The sequence below is a fragment of the Dreissena polymorpha genome, chromosome 2, assembly GCF_020536995.1.
Source record: "Dreissena polymorpha isolate Duluth1 chromosome 2, UMN_Dpol_1.0, whole genome shotgun sequence".
NCBI lineage: Eukaryota > Metazoa > Mollusca > Bivalvia > Myida > Dreissenidae > Dreissena > Dreissena polymorpha.
Genome location: NC_068356.1, coordinates 113,491,173 through 113,516,067, shown reverse-complemented (window position 1 = coordinate 113,516,067; position 24,895 = coordinate 113,491,173). Strand labels below are relative to the sequence as shown.

General features: G+C 38.9%; 1 long non-coding RNA gene across 1 annotated transcript; it reads left to right on the top strand.

The window, feature by feature from the left end:
- The first annotated feature begins 5,042 nt into the window (after window positions 1-5,042).
- Window positions 5,043-7,614, top strand: LOC127868546 (uncharacterized). Its single transcript, XR_008044174.1, has 3 exons — window positions 5,043-5,215; window positions 6,473-6,661; window positions 7,066-7,614. It is a non-coding gene; the product is annotated as an uncharacterized LOC127868546 (long non-coding RNA).
- The last annotated feature ends 17,281 nt before the right edge of the window (window positions 7,615-24,895 follow it).

Below are 24,895 nucleotides of genomic sequence, written 5' to 3'. Positions count from 1 at the left end.
TCTGATTTTGAATAGTTGGACATGATGCCCTGATGTCAAAATACGAAATGACCCGCGTAACACCAACCGTGATTTTCAAGAATCTTTAATAAATTGATAATTTAAGGTAAATAACATTTCATACAAATATACATAATTCCGTCGTTGATAATTAACAGCAAACGATGAATGTTTTTGACACCCATTTTATTTCAAGTATGCATGCAAAGCCGAATAAAATCGTGAGGGTCCGCTATATACGCTGTTTCATCATAAATTTAACACCCTTTCTGTGTTATAAACAAGAGCTGAAATCGTTAATTTATTAAGATTTATTTATAATAAGCTTTATTGATATGTTTCGTGAACAAAATATTACAATATATTCCATAAACATATAATAATCATGGCAAAGGAAATTCAATGGCCGGTTTCTAAACAAAAGCATAATCGCCAAGACCGTAGCATCAGTTCAGTGCGTTAGGAACGCGCGCTACTTTCTTCCGCCTTCATTCCTTAATTACTTTCGTTTTTAAACAATTTTTTTTCTATCGTATACAGAATTCTATTCTCCTAAGCAAGATGTACTTTTTAAAACTGAACTCCAGATATCAACGCTACAAATTGGTATTAAGTACGAAAATGTCAACCGTAAATCTAGATTCTAAAACTCCAAAACGTTATGATATTTGCAAAAGTTAAAGTTATAACTCGCCGGGCTGTCGAAATCAGAAGAACGCTACAAATTGGTATTAAGTACGAACATGTCAACCGTAAATCTAGATTCTAAAATCCAAAACGGTATGATATTTGCAACTTATTATTTAAGTTAAATTAATAAATCGCCGGGCTGTCGAAATCAGAAGAAAAACTTAATATATATTTATCTGTTTACTACGTAACGTAAGCTTTCTAATGATATATAATTTGTCAAAATCGGCCGAGAAATGAAACTATAATTCAACAAAATACGTGAGTGGGTACATCAAAATGTATAACCTCGGCGCTTCGCTGTACGCTAATTGTACAAGATCGATAGCCACAACACGATAAAACGCGCGTTGGTAAAACATGAAATGTGTATTTCTTGTGTTTATCTCGATATAAATCCATTAATAACAACGGGAATATACTAAACCGTATATTTTTTGAAAGAGGAATTAATAAGCAACAAGATAACGTATAAACCAATAAAATCGGATGAATAGTTTTTGCATAAGATTGAATTTACTACAGTAAGGGTCAAATACTCGATTCATCTCCTATCAATATACACTCCGTGATACAACTGGTAGTTTTAACACACACATATAGGTTTCATAAGAGTACAGAAAGCTAAAAAGTGATGTGGTTTGTTGTACAACAACAATTGGTTATGTGTAACCTATTCAAAAAATAATTTCGTTCAAAATAATTCAATGTAATTCTATAAACGACAAACACACTTCGTGTGTTGTGTATGTTTATTTTTAAAAATGTACATAAGTGGTTTAAAAGCACAATTTTTACACATTTAAGAGGTAATCGCTCACATTTATGTCTAATTAATGATAATTTTTTGCATTGGCAAAGATTTAACGAGAAAACCTGAAGTTTAAGTTGAACTCAATTTGCTATAGGAAAACGACGGTAGCCGTTTAGACGTAAGCGGGGTAGCTTACGTCTAATTATTTGGACTATGTACACACCAACCGCTATTTTCAAAGCGAATGTGTAGAGTGAAAATTTCAAACAATAAATACAATAATCAAATGGAACGGGATTTTAACGTAGTGCGCAATTTGGAAGTGATAAGAGTGATTTATTTTTCAACTTGTCCATCTCCGTAATATACGTTTAGTTGTGAGATGTTAACAGTTTTCCCCAAAAAACAAGCCTTCACGTGCGAAGTCAAAGTGGGTGGGGAACGCGACTACTTGTGTATTTCGAGTCGCTGGAACTTCATAATGAAGCTGCTTTTGTGCAATATTCAGCGACGTTACCAGCTGTGTGTTAGACGAAACGAAAATGCTTTGGTTTTGCATCGTGTTTTGAGACTGTCAGGTTGATATGATGGATTAATTGCTGTTTGACTGACAATAAATTACTCCTATAAATATGAGGTCGATTTACATCGACCTCATATCGTTTAACGTTATTTTGCAATAGCATCGTTCCGACATGAATTCATGTCGGAAGCTTTAACGGCATCAAATTCATATAACAGCACAGAATAATCATGCAATAAATTATTAAACATAAAATATAAACATTATTTTACTAATTGCATTAGAAAAATGTTTATACAAACTTACAAGTAATGATAGTCCAGTCCTTAAAACACTACCACTGTTCAAATTCCATATTGTTGCCATATAGCACTGTGTAAATTGAAAGTTGCATAATGTTACCTCATTGGTCGGTTATAAATACATTGTTTTTCAATATATAGTATTCGATTTAGACGAAAATAATAATTTACGTGGAATGTCATAGTAGTTTTCCATTAAAACTTTGATCTTGCTGTGTGTGTTTAAGGACGTTATTAATTATGTTATACTTATTTTTGTATTTCATTAAGAATGAGAACGTGTAGCCCTTTTTGTTAACTGTTTTTAGCAAACGATTCGCGGCTTAATAAGACACGGAAAATAGTTAAAGCGACACTTTCATTTTAAGGTTTAATGTGAACAATATTAAATGAAACCTTTTTTGGTATTAATATATTTTATTGACATGTTAAATTCGATACTTGAAAAGGCGTTTAGTCTTTAAAAATATGTCGCTGATATTGTTAATTTCAATAACTGTTAATATGCTTAATGTTGTATAAGAAATTGAATAGTTTCAATAAGTTGTATTCCCGCCTAAAATCCGATATCGTAAAACGCGCAACGGTTAAGAATAAGGTCTAAATTAGTTTAAGTATTCAGATCTGAATATCAGCAGCTGTGCCAGCTGGGAAGCCCCGTTTGGGCTTTAACAGCCGCAAGCGAAACAACATACTTTTTTAAGTCTTGCACTTAGACTCCATGATCACAAGTATAGGTCCCTGCTGTGGCGTATGACACCATAGTGTTATTTAGTATTGGTCGGCACAGTATCTGATCATAACGAGACAATTGGTTTGTGCTGAACACAGGGGCAATAAAACCACAGATCTATCAATAAACAAGATTATTGAGATATCTTTTATTGAACACCGCGATAAAAATGTTCAAACCACGGACTCTAGATTACACGGATAAGAAACATGGCAACATTCTCATAATCATCACTGCTATATGTGTAATCACCTAACAATTCGTCTAAAAATAATTTATATATTTGAGTTGAAGACGATGTACTGTTGTATAAGTCTGAATAAACTATCTGTCTGCCTGTCTAAATCTAAGCCGTCATCGTCCCAGTGAAAAAATCTGATTTTGAATAGTTGGACATGATGCCCTGATGTCAAAATACGAAATGACCCGCGTAACACCGACCGTGATTTTCAAGAATCTTTAATAAATTGATAATTTAAGGTAAATAACATTTCATATAATTATACATAATTCCCTCGTTGATAATTAACAGCAAACGATGAATGTTTTTGACACCCATTTTATTTCAAGTATGCATGCAAAGCCGAATAAAATCGAGAGGGTCCGCTATATACGCTGTTTCATCATAAATTTAACACCCTTTCTGTGTTATAAACAAGAGCTGAAATCGTTAATTTATTAAGATTTATTTATAATAAGCTTTATTGATATGTTTCGTGAACAAAATACTACAATATATTCCATAAAAAATATAATAATCATGGCAAAGGAAATTCAATGGCCGGTTTCTAAACAAAAGCATAATCGCCAAGACCGTAGCATCAGTTCAGTGCGTTAGGAACGCGCGCTACTTTCTTCCGCCTTCATTCCTTAATTACTTTCGTTTTTAAACAATTTTTTTTCTATCGTATACAGAATTCTATTCTTCTAAGCAAGATGTAATTTTTAAAACTGAACTCCAAATATAAACGCTACAAATTGGTATTAAGTACGAACATGTCAACCGTAAATCTAGATTCTAAAACTCCAAAACGGTATGATATTTGCAAAAGTTAAAGTTATAACTCGCCGGGCTGTCGAAATCAGAAGAACGCTACAAATTGGTATTAAGTACGAACATGTCAACCGTAAATCTAGATTCTAAAACTCCAAAACGGTATATTTGCAAAAGTTAAAGTTATAACTCGCCGGGCTGTCGAAATCAGAAGAAAAACTTAATATATATTTATATATCTGTTTACTACGTAACGTAAGCTTTCTAATGATATATAATTTGTCAAAATCGGCTGAGAAATGAAACTATAATTCAACAAAAGACGTGAGTGGGTACATCAAAATGTATAACCTCGGCGCTTCGCTGTAAGCTAATTGTACAAACATGTACAAGATCGATAGCCACAATACGGTAAAACGCGCGTTGGTAAAACATAAAATGTGTATTTCTTGAGTTTATCTCGCTATAAATCCATTAATAACAACGGGAATATACTAAAACGTATATTTTTTGAAAGAGGAATTAATAAGCAACAAGATAACGTATAAACCAATAAAATCGGATGAATAGTTTTTGCATAAGATTGAATTTACTACAGTAAGGGTCAAATACTCGATTCATCTCCTAACAATATACACTCCGTGATACAACTGGTAGTTTTAACACACACATATAGGTTCCATTTAATTAAAGAGTACAGAAAGCTAAAAAGTGATGTGGTTTGTTGTACAACAACAATTGGTTATGTGTAACCTATTCAAAAAATAATTTCGTTCAAGATAATTCAATGTAATTCTATAAACGACAAACACATTTCGTGTGTTGTGTATGTTTATTTTTAAAAATGTACATAAGTGGTTTAAAAGCACAATTTTTACACATTTAAGAGGTAATCGCACACATTTATCTCTAATTAATGATAATTTTATGCATTAGCAAAGATTTAACGAGAAAAACTGAAGTTTAAAGTGAACTCAATTTGCTATAGGAAAACGACGGTAGCCGTTTAGACGTAAGCGGGGTAGCTTACGTCTAATTATTTGGACTAACAATAAATGAACATGTTTGTGTTTGGAGATTGCTGAGGTTAATATCTTCACAATTGGGAAATCCCAACATAAGTTGACTGCCAGTTTGACCACTGATCTGCATAATATCAGTGGGAGAGCATGCTGAATCCCGCAGCTTCTGCACCATATGTTTCCTGGCTGAGTGGTTGGTAAGTTTCATTGAATTTGTTATGTATACATGCTTAAACACACATGTTTCATTATTTGTGCCATTTTTTTACACCCATTCTCATGCTGATGAACCAATGATCAGTGCCAGTTGTTCTACTGTCGCGAACTGTTTATTCAAAATTGTGGAAAAATGAGTTGCGAACTGTTCGAAATTGTGAAAAAATGAGACATGCACTGTACCAAAATTTGAAAAAATGAGTCGCGCACTGTTCGAAATTGTTGGAAACATTAGTTGCCCACTGTTCATTCTGATTTCAAAATTGTGGAAAAATGAGTCCCACACTTTTCATAAATTAAATTTTGAAAAAATGAGTCATGCGCTGTACAACATTTGTAAAATGAGTTGCTCACTGTTCAAATTTTTGCAAAAAAATAAGTCATGCACTGTTCATTCAAAAATTGTGGAAAAATGAGTTGCGCATTGCTCAAAATTGTGAAAAAATCATGTCACGCGCTGTACAAAATTTGGAACAATCATTTGCCCACTGTTCAAAAATGGGGGACAATTTTGTGGGGCACTGTTCATTCAAAATTACAAAAAAATAAGTCACAAACTCTTCAAATTGTGAAAACACATAAGTTGCGCACTGTTCAAAATTTGTTAAAATGAGTCGCGCACTGTTCAAAATTTGGAAAAAAATGAGTCGCGCACTGTTAATTCAACATGGTGGAAAAATGAGTCATGCACTGTACACAATTTTAAAAAATGAGTTGCACATTGTTCAAAATTGTGAACAAATTGAGTCACGCACTGTTCATAAAAAAATCATTGTTAAAAACTGTGAACAAATGAGTTGCGCGCTGTGCAACTTTTTTGAAAACATATGTCGAAAACTGTTCAAAATTGTGTCGCCCACAGATCAACATTGTGAAAAAATGAGTTGCAAACTTTTTTTAAATTGTGAAAATTTGAGTCGCGAACTTCTTTAAATTGTGAAAATTTGAGTCGCAAATTTCTCAAATTAGGAAAACAAACACCTATTCCCTTAATAAGCAAAAAAAGCCCCGAGTCCATAATAAAAATATTTTAAGTTAAAAGAAATTCTAAATTATTTTTATATAAAGTGGAGTTTATACATTTTCATATTGTATTAATAATGTTGTGTCTATTAAAGTTGTAATTTGTTCAAGTTGTGCCATAAAAATGTTATTAAAACACTCTATTTTGAAATGTTATCTCCTGTTGGATTTGTTTTATTTTATTATAATATGAAATGTTTTTCTTTTAATGGCAGAAAGTTGCGACAACACATTCCATGGGTGATGATATCTACCAAAATTCTTGGCGGCACAGTTCTACCCTCGTCAGTTGCACTTGTCCGAGTCTTTCTCTGCCTCTCATCCAACTCGAGATACCCCCCCCCCCCCCCAACTGCATGCCGGCACAGCTTCACATCAACCCATCTAATTAATTTGTCGGAAAGGTAATACTTTTTGTCGACAAATTTATTTTTGAGAGTATTTATGTTATTGTTTTATCTGAACATGTTATAAATCTATATGTCACTATATTTATAAAGTTTAAATTTTAATACAAATTATATATCTGGATTTTTATTTTTTTACCCTTTGCATGCTGGGAAATTTGTCGTCTGCTGAATTTGTAAAATAAGCATTTTCTTCATTTTTTTTAAAGATTACTATAAGAATAGCAAACAGTTTGGATCCAGATGAGACGCCACATTTTGTGGCGTCTCATCTGGATCCAAACTGTTTGCAAAGGCCTTCAAAATTCGGTTCCAGCACTGAAAGGGTTATAGCAGTTATGCAATGAATGTTTGATGATGTTTTTTTTTTCTTATTAAAGGATTCTTTATTTTATTTTCAGGTTGACTACACAAATTTCCTGTTTGGTTGTGGAGATAGAATCATTTTTTTGTGAAAGTTTGATTTCAGACATTTAAAAATTGAAATTGTCATGTATTATTAGGCATGGCAGGCATCAGCAAAGCATCTCAATCAAGTATTAATTATTTTACTTTGTCAATGTCAATTCATTGTGTATGCTATTCATCTGTTTGCCTTGCATTTTATAAGAATGACACAAACAAGGAAAGCATTTGTAAAGTATTAGTTTTTTTTTATATATATATAAATTAATCTTAGACGAGATGTTTAGTGAATATTTGTCATAAATTCTTCTTTAACTTGATCAAATCTGTCATATTTTATTTAAAACGTGTTAAGTATTTTTGTGTTACGTTTTAAATGTTTATCATTACTGTTTTACATTGTATTCATCAGCAGCCAGTGAATGGTAGCGGTGCACATTTGTATTTGTTTAATTTTTTTCCATTGATCAATGCTCATTTAATTTATATTTCCCTATATATATATATACTTAATAAGGTGTTAGTTTTGTTTAAAAAAACAACTTCTTGTTTATTCATGTTCTAACTTCTGAATAAAATATGAACTGACTATTGGGGTTATTTACCCTCGGGACTTCGGTTAAAAACCATTGCCCGAGCACACTGCTTAACATAGAACTCTGCATAAAAAGCCGAAAACGGCCATAAAATGGACAGCCCGATTTAACTGGGCTGTACCATTGGTATAAATATAAAACTTTGCAGTGTTGGTGCGGTGCCTTAATAAAAATCTATTGGTTTAAAAATATATAACCTTTATATGAAGCGTTAAAAAGACGCAGTGCTATACAGTGAATAGGCCTAACGCGGTTAAAAAGCGGCGTTTTAATTGGTTGATGCGCTTATATAACGATGGCGCTGATTGGCCGAAATTTCTTATTAAGGATTGCCAGTAGGTCAATCCGTTTTAAAATAGATTTTCCCACGGCTGACTTTGTACTTTTAAGAAAAAGTAAACAATGATGGTTGATATGCAAAAATATAAATGAAAGAACAAGAATGAGTTAATACAAAAAAGATTACTATGTTTTTGTTACATTACTGTACTTATTATTAATTTATATCATTCATATGATGTTGTTATTGTATGTTATTCTTTGTATTGTTTTTTAAGGAGGAGAGAGAGAAAGAATAGCCCAATTTTTATAAGTAAAGATGGTGAAAACACACATACTGTTGTATGTGGCAGCATCATTACCAGACCCACTGTTCAGTATATACTGCAATGGGTTTGTTGGAGTCTTTAGACTTTGTGATCTGTGGTTTAAAAATTTGAATCCAAATAGGACTATTTAATATATTAATTATAGAAAAAGGAATACACAGATGTGTATTATGTTTGTGTAACAATATAATAATATTTGAGGGTTTTCCAGATCACAAAGTGGTTGAACATTGCCACAATATGTTTACATGCATAGTCAAGTACCATTTTTATGTGTATGTTTAAAGTTTAAACTAAACGCCAAACAACAAGATCTAATCATAAGAGAGATATGTTTATATCTAAGAACATTTATTAATAGGGATGCCAGAGCCTGATTTAACAGCTCTCAATTGTAGAGTGAAGTTGCATGTGCAAATGCAATTGTATGAGAAGGAAAGGAAAAAAAAAAGACAATATATGATATCACATAGAGTGTGTAACTCTCAATTATATATTAATATTGCAATTGAGTATTGAGTTGTTAAAAAATTAATGAGTACAAGTTTATGTATGTGGCTCAATGTTGAACACTTGCAGACAGGGAATATAGCCGTAATGCTCCAACATAAGACCCTGTCTGTATGGAACTTAAGGAGGATTGGGCTATGGAAAAGAGAGATCCCCCCAGAGTGGCATTAAAACAATATTTAAAAGTGGGTTTAGTAATAAACCCTTATATGTTAAGTGCAATAACTTACGTGTCTCCAAACGGTCACCTTCATAGGGCCACATAAAAATTAAGGGTAAGACAATGTACTTTACAGTTAAAAATAAGACAAAGACAGCTAAATTTGTACAAGATGTACATTATTTACAATATGTACAGGACTATATGCATACATATATTTAAAATACATGTTGCCACCCTGGAGGGTTGAAAGAAGGAGAGATTTTATGGAAGTGTAGGCCGATGTGGGTGGGGGAAAAGAAGAGCCAGCAGGGGTGGTGTCACTCAGTTGTACTAAGGGAGATAATTGTGATGATGAAGTCTACAATGGTTGTTTCCCCTGAACCAGAGGGAGTGCACGGTAAATGAAAAATAGTTTGTATACTATTGAAGGAAAATTGATAATGGTGAAATGTAAAATGGTAAAAAGACCAAATATTACCTAGATACGTTAAGATAAACCCAAAAAGCTCTAATCTATCCAATATTATTAGTATACTGATGATAACATTGTAGGAAATAATACTAAAGTACCTTATATGGTATCCAAATGACAATTAGACAGTAAAACCGAGGCAATTTGCTATATAAAATAGCAATTTAATATAAAAAATTAGGATATTTGCTATAAAAGTAGCAATTTTAACATGAGTTAATGCAATAATAATAAAATTAAGGCAATTTGCTATATAAAATAGCAGTTTTCACAAAAATAAGGAAATTGCTACACAAGATAGCAGTTATAATAATCCTTAATGTGCTCCAAGGTACAAGATTAGTACTTTCGACAATACTTTGTCCTAGATAGGGCTAAATAGGTGTTTATAATGGTATAAGGCCCTGCACCGTGCACTCCAGTCCGACATGGTTCTTCGAGTTTGAAGGGGAAAGGGTGGGGTGTCAAAGAGGAAGGGAGGGGGTGCAATGCAGCCAACAATCCCAGGTTACTGGACAGCCTCGTCCTTTCTTGTAATAAGAAATGCCATAAAATATGATTATATTAAAAAACTGAAAAATGTAAATGGTGGACTAACGTCATGCTCTCATAAAAAATGTATTAAAATAAAGAAGACCAGGTCAATGCCATTGGCCTGATTTAGAAAGGGCGGGGTAGAACAATAAACCCATTAAAAACTAAAATAAAGGTTGTGTAAAAGCGACACAAATCCAACACAATTATTTGATTACATCAGGTTTGTGCAGAGATTACACATTTTTAAAAGAAAACAGTCACAAGACTGTATAATTAGGTGGGTGTTGGCTGCTCTCCCTCCCCCAATGACCTAGATTTTGTCAGTTATTTGACAATCTAGTAAGTATTTGGCGAGGGCAGAGAAGACCGGGCCCCTAGCTGCTCCCTTGGGGTCTAGCACGTTGGTAAGGTTAAAAACTAGTCCATGGGAGTGCAATGCAGCTTCAAGGTGGTCCCTCTGCGCCTTATGGTTAGGACAGTGTAGCAGCATGTGGGGCGCAGTGAGAGGTTCCTGGCACCTAGGACATGCAGGGTCTATACCGAGGACATACTTTCCTGCGCCACCGGGTAATAGGGTGGTTCCCATCCTCAGGCGCGTGATGGCTCTGTCAAGCACAATGCTTGCCGAGTATCTGTCAGGCGGCCTGAGGGTTTTCGCAGGTCTAGTAAAAGTATGTCGACGGGAAGACAAATTGTCGGTCCGGAGATTCCACTCGCCCAAAACAAATTTCTTTGTCAGGGAGTAGATCTCAGAAGGTGCCAGGGGTTCCCCAACATCTACGGCCCCCCTCAAGAGGCCCTCTTTGGCCCCCCTGTCGGCCTGTTCATTCCCACTGATGTTGACATGTGCTGGACACCATACTAATGTGACCTTTAAAGATTTATCTAGGCACTGTTGATGAAGTTCCAAAATGCTAGCTAAAATATCAGGCCTAGATCTGCTATTTCTGTTTTTTATGGACTCAAGAGATGACATTGAGTCTGATAAAATAGCAGTTTTAGTAGGTTTATTGACCAATATCCAGCACAGAGAGAATTTAATTGCCAAAAGTTCTGCTGTAAAAATAGAGAGATTGTTGCTGAGCCTGTGCGTTTTACTAATGTTTTTTGAAGGGATTACAAAAGAGTTGGCTACCAAACCAGAGTTAGGGCATTTGGAGCCGTCAGTGTAGATTTTTAGATGCTCAGCATACATATTATCTATAAGAGAGAGAGCTTCTGACTTGATGAGTTGTGGCAAGTCAGTTTTCGTTATTTTATTAGAGAGTGATAGGTCAACAGCAATGGGTCCAAGCGTCCAGGGGGGGCCTTGGAGGGCCTCAGGTCTGCTACATGTACCTTGTCGAGACCGGCATCCTCAACCAGGGTCCTAATACTCGCACCAAAAGGCAGGGCGACATGCTTACGCTTAAGTATTTTCCCCTTGACGAAGGTGCCAGTCCCGACAAGTTTGTTTACGGGGTTTGAACCATGCCGAGACTTAACCCTGGCCCAGAAATTGAGGGACTGTTGTTTTCTACGCAAGTCAAGAGGTAACACACCGGCCTCCTCCTCTAGCAGTGCACCCGGTGTACAGTTTAGGGCTCTCAGAGCTATCCTTAGGGCCTTGTGTTGAATGGCATCAACCATTTTTAGGGCGTTTGGCTTAGCACATGCATAGATTTGGGCTCCATAATCTAGCTTTGGACGTATAAGGGACTTGTAGAGTGTTAAGAGGCTATTTTTATCTGATCCGAAACCTGTGCCTCTTAACATTCTCATTAAATTTAGGTCCCTTTCGCACCTTTCTGCCAAATATTTAAAGTGGTGAGTCATGTTCTAACTTCTGAATAAAATATGAATCGCTGTTTGTTTCCATTTAAATCAAAGAAGCGACATACCACGCCTACAAAAAAGTAGTTCTCAGAATGGGCGGGGCTAAAACATGGAACGCTAAAAAAATTCATTGAGTAAACCAAATATGGGCGGAGTTGTAAAACGGATATTGATGGGCGGAGCTTAAAACTGTTATCGGATGGGTATCCGATAACACTTTAAAATATCATGTCAGCGTCTCCAACGTAAAAGCGCTGTCGTGGCATAATAAAATGAGTTCACGTGTTTGGAGGAAGTTTGATCATTTTAGGTTACAATACACTAAATGATCGCTTCATGAAGGGCTGTACTCTCTAAAAAAATATCATAGTTGACAGGAAGGCATGTTTTACACGTTTTACCATTATTCGGGTGTTATCTTGCGGAGATAATGGTAGGGAATGAATAGGTGTTCACTACTGAATCCCTGAAATATGATACACGTGAAGACTATAGTAAACCATTGCACTAGAAAAGGTTACATTCCACTAAGAAACGGCCGAAAAAAAAAGTTGCAAAAACAGTCGATTTTGATTTGTGTCAAGTTCTTTCTTGCATTGTACATGACATATCCTTTTTATTGCATAAATCGATTCCGCTTAGAATGGCCTTTAAGAAAAGGTATGGTTATGGGGGTCTCTATGTGCAAAATGTTGCATTTATTTTCGCTCAAAGTTGTCGCTTTTACATTGAATTATATAGGGAAACTATTTAGTGTATTATGACATAAACGCAAAAGCAGGCCAAGTCTCAAAGGAGCTGTATTTACAGAAAATCATCATTTTTTTTAGTGGGATATGACGCGTTTTGGCGAATTTCACGGAATAAATGCGTTTGTTTCACGAATTTAAGGAGCATCGTGAGTTTTTAAGAAGAAAATACGTTTTCAGAGGAAAATAAGAAAAAAAACGTACAAAAACTCGTCTTGAGCATCTCAAATCGCAACAATTTGTGCTGAAAGAGCTCATGAACACGTTTTAATAGTTGTTTACTTCTTTTTCTACATAGCTTGTAACAATATTCCAGTATTTTGATCGATTGTGATTATTTAGGGTAATCTTTTTACGCCTGAACGCCCGTTATAAATCAAAGCTCCGAACGCGAAAGCCACATGGCTTATCAGGCGTTATAATAAAATGCATTTTCAAGCATTTCTACATGAAAGATCGGTCTGAAAATTGGCGTGCACATAGAAAATAGGTTTATTAGTATCCAGAAGTGCTTATTTTTCGCGATGTTAACAGTAAACGTTGTCTTATAGACCACGAGATTGGGTCGAATGGCACAATGTTACACAACACTAAATTGCGTCTTTATGTAATCACGCATAAAACCTCTGAATAAAGTGAGGTCTGCGGTTCTGTGTTAATGATCAATCAAATGATGTCGTATTTGACAAGCGATTTTATAACATAATATTTCTTTCTGCGTAGACCTTGCATCTTTCCATTGCTGCAACTGTATACTTTGCTAATGCTTTATTATTTGGATACATCTACATTTAAGATTTATTTTAATTTGGTGGATATTAAGACATTAATCAAACATAAATTCAGTTTATGCGATAAATTTATAAAATATTGTCCAACGATTTCTCTTATTTTTAATGACGATTTCACTTTTCGTCTTAACAGTAATTAACAACGATGAATCAGATTTTACTTATGTATAGTGAGCAACACCGATTTGCCCGATTTGTCTACTTGTTGTCTCATGTCTATTATCCCCCGCCATAGGCGGAGGGATATTGTTTTGGCGTTGTTCATCCATCCGTCCGGCCTCTTTCCATCCTTCCGTCTTTCCGTCCGTCCGGCACTTTTGTGTCCGGAGCCATATCTTGGAAGTGCTCTGGCGGATTTCATTGAAACTTGGTATGAGTTTATATATGGATAAGAGGATGATGCACGCCAAATGGCATTGTACACCATATGTTAATAACGGAGTTATGGCCCTTTGTATCTTAAAAAAAATGCTTTTTGTGTGTCCGGAGCCATATCTTGAAAGTGCTTTGGCGGATTTCATTGAAACTTGGTATGAGTATATATATGGATAAGAGGATGATGCACGTCAAATGGCATTGTACACCATATGTTAATAACGGAGTTATGGCCCTTTGTATCTTGAAAAAAATACTTTTTTGAGTGTCAAATATAACACTTTTTTGTCCAGAAGCATATTGGCGGGGATATCAATTCAACGAATTTGCTTGTTATAAATTACAGCAAGGCGGCATGGCTTTTCTGAGAACACGGAGTTTGATTGGATAAAATGTTTATGATATTTAAAAGTTATGCTTGTTCAAATCGTCGATATTCAAAGCTCAATCATTAACATATTATTTTTTTTTAATTGTCATTGCTTTATACTGGTTGCATATTTTTACACAAAAATGGCATGGCAAAGAAACACGTACTGACCAGGTCCAACCTAGAAAAAATGTACGTCCATTGCATCAGACCGCTGCTCAACGCAGTCTTGGGTAACTGTTCCAACGAATGAATCGCAGACTTAGACGCTGTTCAAAATGAGGCAGCAAGAATATGCACCGGCGAAACTGCAAACCATTTCCTTCTACAATGTTAGCACCACCAACATCTCCGGAATAATCTGTTTGGAGATATCCCATGCCCTCTTAAAACAAACAACCTACTCTTTGGATGCGAATACCTTAAACATTAGCAAAGCAAATCAGTAATTCTTAGGGTCTAACGATATATCGTGATGTCAAAACGCTTTTCATATACATAAACTGGTAACAGCCCACCATATTTGACGCCTAGTGTCCTTCGGTGAATGTTCCTCGTCTTCCCTCTCAGTCTAAGCTCTCTTCATGCTCTATCTTTCACATATCTAAAAAAAATAGGTGCGTGAAGTTGGCTCGCCGTTCGACGTTCGACATTAGTTCAACATTCAAATTACCGAATGTCGAGCTGGCTCGGCATTCCAGCTCGACATTCAGTTCGGCATTCGCATATAATGTTGTATGCTTATTTTTGAATGTCGAGCTGGCTCGGCATTCCAGCTCGACATTCAGTTCGACATTCGGAGAAAGTGTTGTACAATGTTTTTTGAATGTCGAGCTGGCTCGGCATTCCAGCTCGACATTCAGTTCGGCATTCGCAAATAGTGTTGTATGCTTATTTTCGAATGTCGAGCTGGCTCGGCATTCCAGCTCGACATTCAGTTCGACATTCGGATATAGTGTTGTACAATAATTTTTGAATGACGAGCTGGCTCGGCATTCCAGCTCGACATTCAGTTCGACATTCGGATATAGTGTTGTACAATAATTTTTGAATGACGAGCTGGCTCGGCATTCCAGCTCGACATTCAGTTCGGCATTCTCAAATAGTGTTGTATGCTTATTTTTGAATGACGTGCTGGCTCGGCATTCCAGCTCGACATTCAGTTCGACATTCGGAGGAAGTGTTGTACAATCATTTTTTAATGACGAGCTTGCTCGGCATTCCAGCTCGACATTCAGCTCGACATTCGGATATAAAGTTGTACAATAATTTTTGAATGACGAGCTGGCTCGGCATTCCAGCTCGACATTCAGTTCGACATTCGGATATAGTGTTGTACAATATTTTTTGAATGTCGAGCTGGCTCGGCATTCCAGCTCGACATTCAGTTCGGCATTCGCAAATAGTGTTGTATGCTTATTTTCGAATGTCGAGCTGGCTCGGCATTCCAGCTCGACATTCAGTTCGGCATTCGCATATAGTGTTGTATGCTTATTTTCGAATGTCGAGCTGGCTCGGCATTCCAGCTCGACATTCAGTTCGGCATTCGCATATAGTATTGTATGCTTATTTTCGAATGTCGAGCTGGCTCGGCATTCCAGCTCGACATTCAGTTCGACATTCGGAGAAAGTGTTGAGCAATACTTTTTGAATGTCGAGCTGGCTCGGCATTCCAGCTCGACATTCGGGTCGACATTCGGATATAGTGTTGTACAATAATTTTTGAATGACGAGATGGCTCGGCATTCCAGCTCGACATTCAGTTCGGCATTCGCATATAGTGTTGTATGCTTATTTTCGAATGTCGAGCTGGCTCGGCATTCCAGCTCGACATTCAGTTCGGCATTCGCATATAGTGTTGTATGCTTATTTTCGAATGTCGAGTTGGCTCGGCATTCCAGCTCGACATTCAGTTCGGCATTCGCATACAGTGTTGTATGCTTATTTTCGAATGTCGAGCTGGCTCGGCATTCCAGCTCGACATTCAGTTCGACATTCGAAGATAGTGTTGTACAATGTTTTTTGAATGTCGAGCTGGCTCGGCATTCCAGCTCGACATTCAGTTCGGCATTCGCAAATAGTGTTGTATGCTTATTTTTGAATGACGAGCTGGCTCGGCATTCCAGCTCGACATTCAGTTCTACATTCGGAGAAAGTGTTGTACAATAATTTTTTAATGACGAGCTGGCTCGGCATTCCAGCTCGACATTCAGCTCGACATTTGGATATAAAGTTGTACAATAATTTTTGAATGACGAGCTGGCTCGGCATTCCAGCTCGACATTCAGTTCGACATTCGGATATAGTGTTGTACTATAATTTTTGAATGTTGAGCTGGCTCGGCATTCCAGCTCGACATTCAGTTCGGCATTCGCATATAGTGTTGTATGCTTATTTTCGAATGTCGAGCTGGCTCGGCATTCCAGCTCGACATTCAGTTCGGCATTCGCATACAGTGTTGTATGCTTATTTTCGAATGTCGAGCTGGCTCGGCATTCCAGCTCGACATTCAGTTCGACATTCGAAGATAGTGTTGTACAATGTTTTTTGAATGTCGAGCTGGCTCGGCATTCCAGCTCGACATTCAGTTCGGCATTCGCAAATAGTGTTGTATGCTTATTTTTGAATGACGAGCTGGCTCGGCATTCCAGCTCGATATTCAGTTCGACATTCGGAGAAAGTGTTGTACAATGTTTTTTGTATGTCGAGCTGGCTCGGCATTCCAGCTCGACATTCAGTTCGGCATTTGCATATAGTGTTGTATGCTTATTTTCGAATGTCGAGCTGGCTCGGCATTCCAGCTCGACATTCAGTTCTGCATTCGCATACAGTGTTGTATGCTTATTTTCGAATGTCGAGCTGGCTCGGCATTCCAGCTCGACATTCAGTTCGACATTCGAAGATAGTGTTGTACAATGTTTTTTGAATGTCGAGCTGGCTCGGCATTCCAGCTCGACATTCAGTTCGGCATTCGCAAATAGTGTTGTATGCTTATTTTTGAATGACGAGCTGGCTCGGCATTCCAGCTCGACATTCAGTTCGACATTCGGAGAAAGTGTTGTACAATGTTTTTTGTATGTCGAGCTGGCTCGGCATTCCAGCTCGACATTCAGTTCGGCATTCGCAAATAGTGTTGTATGCTTATTTTCGAATGTCGAGCTGGCTCGGCATTCCAGCTCGACATTCAGTTCGGCATTCGCATATAGTGTTGTATGCTTATTTTCGAATGTCGAGCTGGCTCGGCATTCCAGCTCGACATTCAGTTCGGCATTCGCATATAGTATTGTATGCTTATTTTCGAATGTCGAGCTGGCTCGGCATTCCAGCTCGACATTCAGTTCGACATTCGCAGAAAGTGTTGAGCAATACTTTTTGAATGTCGAGCTGGCTCGGCATTCCAGCTCGACATTCAGTTCGGCATTCGCATACAGTGTTGTATGCTTATTTTCGAATGTCGAGCTGGCTCGGCATTCCAGCTCGACATTCAGTACGACATTCGAAGATAGTGTTGTACAATGTTTTTTGAATGTCGAGCTGGCTCGGCATTCCAGCTCGACATTCAGTTCGGCATTCGCAAATAGTGTTGTATGCTTATTTTTGAATGACGAGCTGGCTCGGCATTCCAGCTCGACATTTAGTTCGACAATCGGAGAAAGTGTTGTACAATAATTTTTTAATGACGAGCTGGCTCGGCATTCCAGCTCGACATTCAGTTCGACATTCGGATATAGTGTTGTACTATAATTTTTGAATGTGGAGCTGGCTCGGCATTCCAGCTCGACATTCAGATCGACATTCGAATATAGTGTTGTACAATAATTTTTAAATGTCGATCTGACCGGTCGACCAACCGAAGACCGATGGACGACCGACGGACGGGGGAGGGATAACCGATGGACGACCGACAGAAAGATAAGGGACGACCGATGGACGACCGATTGGCGACCGATGGACGACCGATGGATGGGAGAGGGATAACCGATGGACGACCGACATAAAGATAAGGGACGACCGATGGATGATCAACGGACGGACAAGGGCAGACAATGAACGACCAATGGACGGCCAGCAATTGGACTAGGGACGACCGATGGACGGCCGATTAACGACCGATGGACGGCCGACAGTTGGCCGAGCGACGACCGATGGACGACCGATGGACGGCCGATGGAACGACCGATAAACGACCGACAGAAAGATAAGGGACGACCGATGGACGACCGATGGACGGCCGATGGACGACTGACAGAAAGATAAGGGACGACCGATGGCCGACCGATTGGCGACCGATGGACGGGAGAGGGATAACCGATGGACGACCGACAGAAAGATAAGGGACGACCGATGGACGACCAACGGACGGACAAGGGCAGACAATGGACGACCAACAGTTGGACGAGGGTCGACCGAAGGACGACCGAAGGACGACTGAAGGACGACCGAAGGACGACCGAAGGACGACCGAAGGACGACCGAAGGACGACCGAAGGACGACCGAAGGACGACCGATGGATGACCGATGGACGACCGAGGGACGACCGAGGGACGACCGAGGGACGACCAACCGTTGGACCAGGGACGACCATCGGTCGGCCATCGGTTGTCCGTTGGACGTCCATCGGTCGTCCATCGGTCGTCCTTCGGTCCTTCGGTCGTCCTTCGGTCCGTTTTCGTCCATCGGTCGTCCATCGGTCGTCCATCGGTCGTCCATCGGTCATCCATCGGTCGTCCATCGGTCGCCCATCGGTCGTCCATCGGTCGTCCATCGGTCGTCCATCGGTCGTCCCTTATCTTTCTGTCGGTCGTCCATCGGTTATCCCTCTCCCGTCCATTGGTCGTCCATCGGTCGCTAATCGGTTGTCCATCGGTCGTCCCTTATCTTTCTGTCGGTCGTCCATCCGTCGTCCATCGGTCGTCCATCGGTCATCAATGGGTCGTCCATCGGTCGTCCATCGGTCGCCCATCGGTCGTCCATCGGTCGTCCCTTATCTTTCTGTCGGTCGTCCATCGGTTACCCCTCCCGTCCATCGGTCCCCAATCGGTTGTCAATCGGTCGTCCCTTATCTTTCTGTCGGTCGTCCATCGGTTATCCCTCTCCCGTCCGTCGGTCGTCCATCGGTCTTCGGTTGGTCGTCCATCGGTCAGCTCGCCATTTAAAAATTATTGTACAACACTATATCCGAATGTCGAACTGAATATCGAGCTGGAATGCCGAGCCAGCTCGACATTATAAAAAAAATGTACAACAGTATATCCGAATGTCGAACTGAATGTCGAGCTGGAATGCCGAGCCAGCTCGTCATTCAAAAATAAGCATACAACACTATTTGCGAATGCCGAACTGAATGCGAGCTGGAATGCCGAGCCAGCTTGACATTCAAAAATCATTTTACAACACTATCTCCGAATGTCGAACTGAATGTCGAGCTGGAATGCCGAGCCAGCTCGTCATTCAAAAATTATTGTTCAACACTATATCCGAATGTCGAACTGAATGTCGAGCTGGAATGCCGAGCCAGCTCGTCATTCAAAAATTATTGTACAACACTTTCTCCGAATGTTGAACTGAATGTCGAGCTAGAATGCCGAGCCAGCTCGACATTCAAAAATTATTGTACAACACTATATCCGAATGTCGAACTGAATGTCGAGCTGGAATGCCGAGCCAGCTCGTCATTCAAAAAATATTGTACAACTCTATATCCGAATGTCGAACTGAATGTCGAGCTGGAATGCCGAGCCAGCTCGACATTCGAAAATAAGCATACAACACTGTATGCGAATGCCGAACTGAATGTCGAGCTGGAATGCCGAGCCAGCTCGACATTCACAAATAAGCATACAACAATATTTGCGAATGCCGAACTGAATGTCGAGCTGGAATGCCGAGCCAGCTCGACATTCGAAAATAAGCATACAACACTATTTGCGAATGCCGAACTGAATGTCGAGCTGGAATGCCGAGCCAGCTCCACATTCAAAAATTATTGTACAACACTATATCCGAATGTCGAACTGAATGTCGAGCTGGAATGCCAAGCCAGCTCGTCATTCAAAAATTATTGTACAACTTTATATCCGAATGTCGAGCTGAATGTCGAGCTGGAATGCCGAGCCAGCTCGTCATTAAAAAATTATTGTACAACACTTTCTCCGAATTTCGAACTGAATGTCGAGCTGGAATGCCGAGCCAGCTCGTCATTTAAAAATAAGCATACAACACTATTTGCGAATGCCGAACTGAATGTCGAGCTTGAATGCCGAGCCAGGTCGACATTCAAAAATCATTGTACAACACTATCTCCGAATGTCGAACTGAATGTCGAGCTGGAATGCCGAGCCAGCTCGTCATTCAAAAATTATTGTACAACTTTATATCCGTATGTCGAGCTGGAATGCCGAGCCAGCTCGTCAATAAAAGATTATTGTACAACACTTTCTCCGAATGTCGAACTGAATGTCGAGCTGGAATGCCGAGCCAGCTCGTCATTCAAAAATAAGCATACAACACTATTTGCGAATGCCGAACTGAATGTCGAGCTGGAATGCCGAGCCAGCTCGACATTCAAAAATCATTGTACAACACTATCTCCGAATGTCGAACTGAATGTCGAGCTGGAATGCCGAGCCAGCTCGTCATTCAAAAATTATTGTACATCACTATATCCGAATGTCGAACTGAATGTCGAGCTGGAATGCCGAGCCAGCTCGTCATTCAAAAATTATTGTACAACACTTTCTCCGAATGTTGAACTGAATGTCGAGCTGGAATGCCGAGCCAGCTCGACATTAAAAAATTATTGTACAATACTATATCCGAATGTTGAACTGAATGTCGAGCTGGAATGCCGAGCCAGTTCGTCATTCGAAAATAAGCATACAACACTATATGCGAATGCCGAGCTGAATGTCGAGCTGGAATGCCGAGCCAGCTCGACATTCGAAAATAAGCATACAACACTATATGCGAATGCAGAACTGAATGTCGAGCTGGAATGCCGAGCCAGCTCGACATTCCAAAATAAGCATACTAAACTATTTGCGAATGCCGAACTGAATGTCGAGCTGGAATGCCGAGCCAGCTCGTCATTCAGAAAAAAATGTACAACACTTTCTCCGAATGTCGAACTGAATGTCGAGCTGGAATGCCGAGCCAGCTCGACATTCAAAAATTATTGTACAACACTATATCCGAATGTCGAACTGAAGGTCGAGCTGGAATGCCGAGCCAGTTCGACATTCGAAAATAAGCATACAACACTATATGCGAATGCCGAACTGAATGTCGAGCTGGAATGCCGAGCCAGCTCGACATTCGAAAATAAGCATGCAACACTATTTGCGAATGCAGAACTGAATGTCGAGCTGGAATGCCGAGCCAGCTCGACATTCAAAAATTATTGTACAACACCATATCCGAATGTCGAACTGAATGTCGAGCAAGAATGCCGAGCCAGCTCGACATTCAAAAATAAGCATACAACACTATTTGCGAATGCCGAACTGAATGTCGAGCTGGAATGCCGAGCCAGCTCGTCATTCAAAAAAATTGTACAACACTTTCTCCGAATGTCGAACTGAATGTCGAGCTGGAATGCCGAGCCAGCTCGTCATTCAAAAATTATTGTACAACACTATATCCGAATGTCGAACTGAATGTCGAGCTGAAATGCTGAGCCAACTCGTCATTCAAAAATTATTGAACAACACTTTCTCCGAATGTCGAACTGAATGTCGAGCTGGAATGCCGAGCCAGCTCGTCATTCAAAAATTATTGAACAACATTATCTCCGAATGTCGAACTGAATGTCGAGCTGGAATGCCGAGCCAGCTCGACATTCGAAAATAAGCATACAACACTATTTGCGAATGCCGAACTGAATGTCGAGCTGGAATGCCGAGCCAGCTCGACATTCGAAAATAAGCATGCAACACTATTTGCGAATGCAGAACTGAATGTCGAGCTGGAATGCCGAGCCAGCTCGACATTCAAAAATTATTGTACAACACCATATCCGAATGTCGAACTGAATGTCGAGCAAGAATGCCGAGCCAGCTCGACATTCAAAAATAAGCATACAACACTATTTGCGAATGCCGAACTGAATGTCGAGCTGGAATGCCGAGCCAGCTCGTCATTCAAAAAAATTGTACAACACTTTCTCCGAATGTCGAACTGAATGTCGAGCTGGAATGCCGAGCCAGCTCGTCATTCAAAAATTATTGTACAACACTATATCCGAATTTCGAACTGAATGTCGAGCTGAAATGCTGAGCCAACTCGTCATTCAAAAATTATTGAACAACACTTTCTCCGAATGTCGAACTGAATGTCGAGCTGGAATGCCGAGCCAGCTCGTCATTCAAAAATTATTGAACAACATTATCTCCGAATGTCGAACTGAATGTCGAGCTGGAATGCCGAGCCAGCTCGACATTCGAAAATAAGCATACAACACTATTTGCGAATGCCGAACTGAATGTCGAGCTGGAATGCCGAGCCAGCTCGACATTCAAAAAAAATTGTACAACACTATATCCAAATGTCGAACTGAATGTCGAGCTGGAATGCCGAGCCAGCTCGACATTCGAAAATAAGCATACAACACTGTATGCGAATGCCGAACTGAATGTCGAGCTGGAATGCCGAGCCAGCTCGACATTCGGTAATTTGAATGTTGAACTAATGTCGAACGTCGAACGGCGAGCCAACTTCACGCACCTAAAAAAAATCTTAACTTCGCTCACACTTCAATGTTAAAACGCTTTATCAATTGCCTTAACTGGTTACATGTGCTAACTTCTTAAACGCTCTTAGAACATGTATGGAGAACAATGCATATACGTTTTAAGTAACTTGTTTTCTTATATATAATTGTATACATGTAATTCACATGTCATGCTTAAATTTTCATTATAATAAATACTGTTTAAACCAAACTTCCAAAGCTCCGTCTGAAAAAAAAACGTATCTTTCTTTAAATAGCCACATCCTGCATTACAAATAACAATATTGTTCTCCTGGAACCTTCATCTGTTGTGAAAACAAAATGAGTAGGTGGATAGCGTTCAATCAAAACATCCGATTTTCTCCTTAAGATAGCATGTGGATACGGTTGTTATTCCGGAAGGCTTGACTAATTTCCGAAAATGTCTCTGTTAAATTGCCATATTGTGTTCATGAGCAATTATCAAAGAATACGACGAAAAAAATGGCATGTGTGCGTCAATATAAAAAAACTCTGGCTAAAAGATAAATTGTAAAGACGTTCATCCGATAAATATTAATCTCCAATACGATGGGCAGTTAAAAATCGTTATAAATAACGAAGAAATGTTACGTAATGGCGGTATACGGGTTTCAGGTTTTCCTTATGTCCGCCATTGCCCGAACGTCGCCCTGACGTCGGATATATTGTCTTGAGCATATCTTGAAAAAGTATAAAATGGTATCAATTTCAAACTTTATCATTAACCCATTTATGCCTAGCGTTTAGAAAAAAGGCCTTGGCAAAAAGCGTAGACCCAGATGAGACGCCGCATGATGCGGCGTCTCATCAGGGTCTCCGCTGTTTGCTCAAAGGAATTTCTGTAAGAATTATTCTAAATATAGAAATAAATATACTAGGTATCCCTAATTTTGGAAATAAATTGATCCAATTTAGAAGGATGGGGGAGTCCACTAGGCATAAATGGGTTAAATATATCTTATTGCCAGGGGTGCAGTGCAATCGTTATTTTTTTACTTACATTTTAAACGGAGCATATTTTAAGAACTAAAAAATACTCCATTTGAAAGTAGGTAGTTAGATTTCATTAAAAATCTGTGTTGCGCAACAGAACCTTAACTCTTGCTCCCCTATTAATAGAGCTAACATAGCACGTTATTGCACTTCTTTAATGTATGTACTCATTTTGTACAGAGTGTATCTCGAAAACTATAAGAGGTTTCAAATTGACACTTCCTAGGTTTTCGATCTTCATGAGGGGGAGAGGGGGGGGGGGGGGGGGGGCATTGCAAGATACATCCTATGCCTTATTGACTTTTGTTGATTTATTACTATCAAAGTTGTTTAAAAAGTGCATATCTTGCAAACTGTAAGAGGTATTTATTCAATATTTTAAAGTTTGATTTATTTGAATTATGAGAAGTGCAGTGCACACAAGCCATACCGACTAATTCCATTATTTCACAGTAATTTCCCTTGTATAATTTCATCCTGAATTTTGTAAAGGATAATCTGGACTATAATATGAGGTTTTATAAATAGCCATAGATATTTGGCTTGCATTTTGGAGAAAGCAGTTCTTAGCCCATTTATGCCTAGCGTCTAGTAAAAAATGCCTTGGCAAACAGCGTAGACCCAGATGAGACGCAGCAAAAGGAATTTTTGTAAGAAATATGCTAAATGTTAAAAAAAGTATACTAAACATCCCTAATTTTGGAAATAAATTGATCCAATTGAGAAGAATGGGAGAGTCCACTAGGCATAAATGGGTTAAACAGTGCACTGCCTATGATCCTCCACAAAGCGGCCTTCAAGGGGTATTTCAGGCTAGATTGTAAAAGTTCTGGTGGGTTTTGAATGACGTCAGTTGCCGTTGTTGGCGAAGAATGCTGATGTGGTTGTTCATTATGCCGATAAAGAGCGAATTAATGGAGTTGAAATGATGGCATTCGTGATGAAATGTTTGGTTTTCATGTTCTTTTATCATCAGTGCATACCAAATAAAAGATGCAAAACCTCAAATTGTTCTTTTTGCAAGAATTGCAGATCCTTCTGAAAATGCGATACTTAATCATGCTATTGCGCTTGTCAGCCGTCCAGTCAGTACTGTT